Source organism: Sorex fumeus, unplaced genomic scaffold (assembly GCF_029834395.1).
Source record: "Sorex fumeus unplaced genomic scaffold, SorFum_2.1 ptg000051l, whole genome shotgun sequence".
Classification (NCBI taxonomy): domain Eukaryota; kingdom Metazoa; phylum Chordata; class Mammalia; order Eulipotyphla; family Soricidae; genus Sorex; species Sorex fumeus.
In genome coordinates, this window is record NW_026606108.1 from 16297366 (window position 1) to 16303365 (window position 6000).

Consider the following 6000-nt stretch of genomic DNA (forward strand, 5'->3'; position numbering starts at 1 on the left):
TCCTTCTTGTTTGAACTTTTTTTTGTCTTGAGGAAATTGAAAGTTGAAAACAAGATTTTCTCCAAGAAATTACATTGAACATCCCAAATTTTACCACCCAGGATGAATAACTTAATGTTTGGGGCCTGAGAGACAGTAGAGCGGGTAAGGTGCTTGCCTTTGATGTTGCCTCTTAACTTTCTTCTCCAACTTCTGTGCCTCCTGTTTCCTTGAAAAGCCAGTCTATTTGATGGGGCCTGGGTTCCTGCACTCATTCTACTTTTGCTCCACCTAGCATTGTGGAGGCAGCATCCACCAAGCAGAGGCCAGGAAAGGTGCTTGCCTTGCATACAGCCAACCTGAGTTAGATCCCAGCACTCTAGATAGTTCCCCAAACCATCCAGGAGTAATTCCTGAGTGCAGAGCTAGGAGTAAGCCCTGAGCATCACCGGGTATTGCCCCCAAACACCCCCCAAAACAAACACTAATATTAAAACTATGCTCCTATCTTTATTTCAGGAACCAAAGACTGGCATGGGAAACTTACTTTTCTATGTAATCCACATGTTCTTCCCAGTCTCCTCCTCTGTTCAGTAGGGAACTCGATTTGGAGTTTTCTGTGTAATGATGATTACAGAACATTTCCTATATTTCTACATATGTCATACGAACCCAGAACCAGTGGTTTATAATGTTTGGGCAGCTTGTTGTTTGTATGTTTTCAAATCAACATAAATACTATCCTGTTTACTCTTTTTTGAGGGGAGTGTTGCTTCCAGGCAGTGCTGAGGGAGCCCTGGGGGTTCCTCCTATCCACACTCAGGCAGCTGGGTTGGCAGTTCAGTGCACTGAGGATGTGGTGCTGCTCAGGCCCTGGGGTGTTGGAGACCACTGGGATCACGCCCAGTGATGCTCAGAGGATCATGTGTTTTGGGGATCAAATCTGCATCCAGCCTATGTTCAGGCACATGCTCTCATTGCTGCATCACCTCTAAGCCCCCAAACGGGCATCTCTAATCACATCACTCCCCGGTGTAAAATTCTTTGTATCCCAAAACCTTGAAGGCCATGCATGGCTTGGTTGTTATCAACCTCTCTGGTCTCATCCCTTTGTCAGTATTCCACCACCTTCCCTTTACTCCCTGCTCATTCCTGCTCATGGACACCAGCTTTCCTGCTCCTTTAAGCTAGTTTGCCCATGGACACTGTCTTCTCCCCCCTTCTGCCCTCTTCCTAACTTCTGTTCATCCTTGAAGATTCAGTCTACATATTCTTTCCTCCAGAAAAGCTTCCTTGATAATCCAGAGCCAATCCAACCTCTCTCCCCCATGACCCCTCACATACAAATCATGTGTTCCTAAAGCACCTTTCCAAATGTGCTCAGGCTTGAGAGTCAGAGTTCATTTTTAGCGCAATTCTGTGCTGGCTGCCCTGCAAAGTCAGAAGCTCCTTGAGCACTGGGACTCTTAACTCATTGGCTCTTTCTCTATCCCTAGCACCAAGTAGAGTGTAAGGCCCTGTAAACAAGAGGACGAAGGAAAGAATAAAAGCAATGAGTTCTTCTGTTTGTTTGTTTGTAAATGGATTCAGTAGGCAAAGAATTCTACTGCTGAGTCGAACAGATTTCACTTTAACAGGGAAAGACAAACCCAGAGAGATAATCCAGAGCCTGCTGATTTTGAGAGTCTGGTTCTAAACGTGAACTAAGTCTAGGTTTTCTCTCAACATTGCATTTCCAGTGTATGGTGTCCAATTTGCTCTATGAATGAAGGAAAAGAATATACAGATAGAGGTGCAGGGTCAATGCCACGATTACAGAGCAAGTGGCTTGGAAATTAGATAGATGTATCCGAAAGACCCGTACAAGGAGCTAGAACTGCAACTCGAATCCACTGGGAACAATGTCAGAGCATCTCCAAGGCCCCTGTCCCTGTACTCTGGGGAGTGTTAACAGTAATGCACTGTCTGCTGGTGAATAGCTTCGCGGGTGGTGCCCTCTCCCTAGGGAACAATCCCTGCCCTGTCCCCAGTGAAGCTCAGGCTCTATTCACTTCTGATATCAAATTATTGTTTGGGAAATCAGGAGAAAGGCAGATTAGAAATAAGGTAATGAATGAACAATCAATGTTAAGTAAACCCGAACTCCATTCCCCCCACTTTACAAAAGCCCTTTACATTCAACCAAAGTCCTTCCTTACACAACACAGCGCAAGGACTGTCCTCAGCCTGACTCAAGTGATTTTCTGTTCCAGCGTGGTTTCTTTTAACCACCCTTGCTCTGAACTTTCATTTCAACTGTAAAAAGCATCTCCTTGGACATGAATGGACTTAAAACTATAGGTTCTCAAAGTGTAATTTAGGCTTTTCAGGAGCAGATAAGCCAGCTGATTAAACACTACTTTGGAATTTTCTGCTTGGCCCAAAGAATCATGAAAAGCAACATATTCTTATTTTTGAGAGCTGTTTTCCATGGCCTTTGCTTCCAGGTGGCAGGAGGCCGATAGAAGAAGAAATTGTTCTGTTCTCTGCTGAAATATAAAATTATGCTTCAATTAGTTTTAATTCTAGTTTTTAGATTATGGAAGAAAACACTATAGATATCAACCAAAAGGCCTTCCCACCAATCTCCCAAATCTGTTTATGATGAGATAGATGTGTATTGAAGAGTAATTTTGTAGCCAGAGAAATGGAGACAGCTAAAAGTATTTTGTTTGCTCTAACACGGAAACCTTAAAACAAAAGACAGCTGTTTTAAGCATTTAAACTTTGGCTGGATAATTGTGGACAGTGAAAGCACTTAAAAAACAAATGATGTGCTTAGATCTAAAGTCGGTTTTTACGTGAAGTATAAAAAAATAACATCATTGAACATAAACCTCTCTTCTTGAACACTCCTCTATAAGTATAATTATAAAATAAAACCATGGTTTCCTCACGTATTGGCCTAATGTAGGGGTTTGTTCTCTGGCAAGTCTCTAGGTAATTGTCCTATAAAACACAAACGACACATAATTAGACTTATGAATGTTTTCAGAGATAGCCTTTAGGTAGAAATACACTTTAGTGTGACATTTGAAAATAAACCACACAGACTTTGGGTCTTTCCCAAAGCTGGTGTTCATTCATGAACTACTAGTGCTAAATTTGGACTCACCCTACATTACAGACCATTGCAACACCTGATGTCAATTTCTATGTAAACCTTCTTTGCTTTTTCCCAAATTTATTTATTTGTTTTTTAAATTGCCCACTGACTCTGGTTCTGTGCTCAGGGATCACTTCTGGTAGTGCTCAGGTACTGTATGTGGTGCCAGAAAATGAATCCTAGTCATTGCATGCAAAGGCAAGTGCTTTACCCATTGTGCTATCTCTTGGCTCCTTATAAAATTTCTTAGCACACCTTTGTTCCTAGCCAGGTACTTATTAATTTAAATGGGCACATCACACATTAATATTTTAACTGACCCTACTTACCTCATGGTTTTCTCCTCATCTCTTCTTATGACATGCCAGTGTTGTGTGTACTGTGTTATTAAGGCTGTTGGAAAAATGCATTGCTGCTGAGTTCCTCACGGTTCTTCTCTTTTTAGGCTCGGAGCAATTGAGTCATTGCTGTCCTTTCTCCCAATGGCCTTCAATTTTAAATAACATTTATTCTTACACGATTAAGATAGTGCTAATGTTTCTGCTTTGGATCTACAGAGTGGCATCACCATTCCTTCCACCCAATACCCAAGATTCTCTGTCCTGCTGTCCTCCTGTCACTTCTAGACCACATGGCCTTTCAAAGCTTTTTCTTGGCCAAGTTTTGCCCTGTCCTCCACCTCACCATCATCCTGCCCTCTGTGCATTCAGAACAAGGGGCAAGAATTCCAAGGATCACAGTCCAACAAGGTGCTATGTGATTGGTTTCCCTTGTCTTGGGGACATTTCCCCTCTTTAATTCCTTAGTCACTGCAATGCTTTTTGTTTGTTTGTGTTGGAGGGGGGCTCCCACCGGCAGTAATCATACCTTACTCCTGGCTCTGTGCTTAGGGATCTCTCCAGGTGGGGCTTGGCACATGGGGGGCTGGGGATTGAAACTGAGTCGGCTGAGTACAAGGCAAATGCAAGGCTGGAGCTTTTTCTAGGCTTTTTTTTTGAGGGGTGAGAGTATGATAAACTGCTTTGCTCTTTCTTGCAAATGCACCACATGCACCATAAGAAGAATGTGGAAGAGCAGGAGTACGTGACCCTGGATGAAGGAAGAATGGGCCTTAGGCCATCAGAGCCTGCTGGGATGAAGCAAATCTCACACAGCGCTGTGTTGCATACCAGCACATGTCTCCTCTTCACCTTGCCACCACAGCAGCTGCTCAGACTGAATATCTTAGGAGTAAACTCCTCGGACCCCTTCCTGTACCCACTTGTCACCTCCAATTTATCAGCAAATACTGTTGGTTGACTTTCAAATTATACTTGGATCTGACCATTTCCATGATGCCACGTTTTCTGCCTCTGGAGTGACTGAATGGTCTTTCTGCTTCTGAACTTGTCTCTTACCACGCTGTGGTCCCCTCGAAGCAGCCAGATTAACAGCCCTTTAGCTTTTTCCATTAAAATCTCATCCCTCTGCTCAGCACTGTCCATGATTTTCTTTCCCTTGGAATAAAGCCAAGGTCGGTCCCTGCTGGTGCCCATTCCCCAGCTCTCGAGCTCGTGTCCTGACCACCCCTCGGCATACTAACCCCACCCCTGCTCTTGTTTCTCCTCTTTTTGTTGCTCCGCATCCCCAGGTACCACAGGGCTTGCTCACTCCCTCACTTCTGTGGGATTTCGCTCCAACAGCCTTTCGACCACTGTCTATGAGATAACCCCTCAACCTACTGTTCTTCCTCCTGTGCCCCTAACTCCAAATACTTTACCTCATAGCCCTATTGCCACTCAACCTTGTGTGCACTGATATATTTGTGTAGTGTCTGTCTTCTGACACCCAGTCATGCAGTCCATCAGGGCAGGAAGTGACTTGTTTACCCCGTATGCCCAGCACTTAGAACAGTGCCTGGCACACCCTAGCCCTACCATAAATACTTATGGGATGAATGAACAACCACGCCTTCCTGCACAGAATGTCAGTCACATTGGGTCTTCCAGGTGCATGTACTATACACCAGGTAAGATGGACAGCCCAAGTGAGTGGCACTTGCTGACTCTGTCCCTCTCTCAAGAAATGCTTCCAGTAGAGGATTCTTTTCCACCACTTCTTTGTCCAATTCACAGGATGCAAGATGGGTGCATTTAAAAATGTTTTTTTTTTTTTTTGGTTTTAACACTGCTTGAAAACAGTGTTTTAAGTGGGTACTGTTTGGGGCTGCCATCAACAGATGCGGAAAACTGGGTGGCTGAAGAAACATACTTTTTTTTTTTTTTTTTTTTAACAATTCTGGAGGCTAAAGTCTAAGATCAAGGTTCTGGCTGACTCAGTTTCTACTGAGAACTATTCCTGGCTACAGATGATTGCCTTTCCCTGTGTCTCACATGGCCTTTGTTCGTGTGTTTGTGTGTGTGTGTGCTCGAGCGCACACACACAGGTAAGAGGTGGGAGGGAGGAGAATAGTGAGGTAGGAGGAGAAAGAAGGGAAGGAGCAGGAACAGGAGTTTTGAGTTCACCCTGATATCTCTTCTTATAATTAGCTTCTATTATTTCCTTCTTCCTCCTCAGTGTTAAGGGGTTTCCATATAGAAACTTTAGGGGGAGGAAGGGGGATCATTTTTCTCAAACACCCCAGAATTAGCTCAGTCCTGTGAACTCCACTGCCCTTTAGGTAGGCTTACTTAGAGCAGGGCCACTTGTTCTAGAAGATTCACAGATGATTGATTTTAACCTTTTCAACAAATGATATTTGTTCATAACATACCACACACACAAAAAGTAGAGTCTAATATGACTATTGGACTATTATAACTATTTTTGCTGCATGAAATCTGCACAGTTCCAGAGCCTGTTTTGGCACATATTCCGCTTAGTGTAATTGAACATGA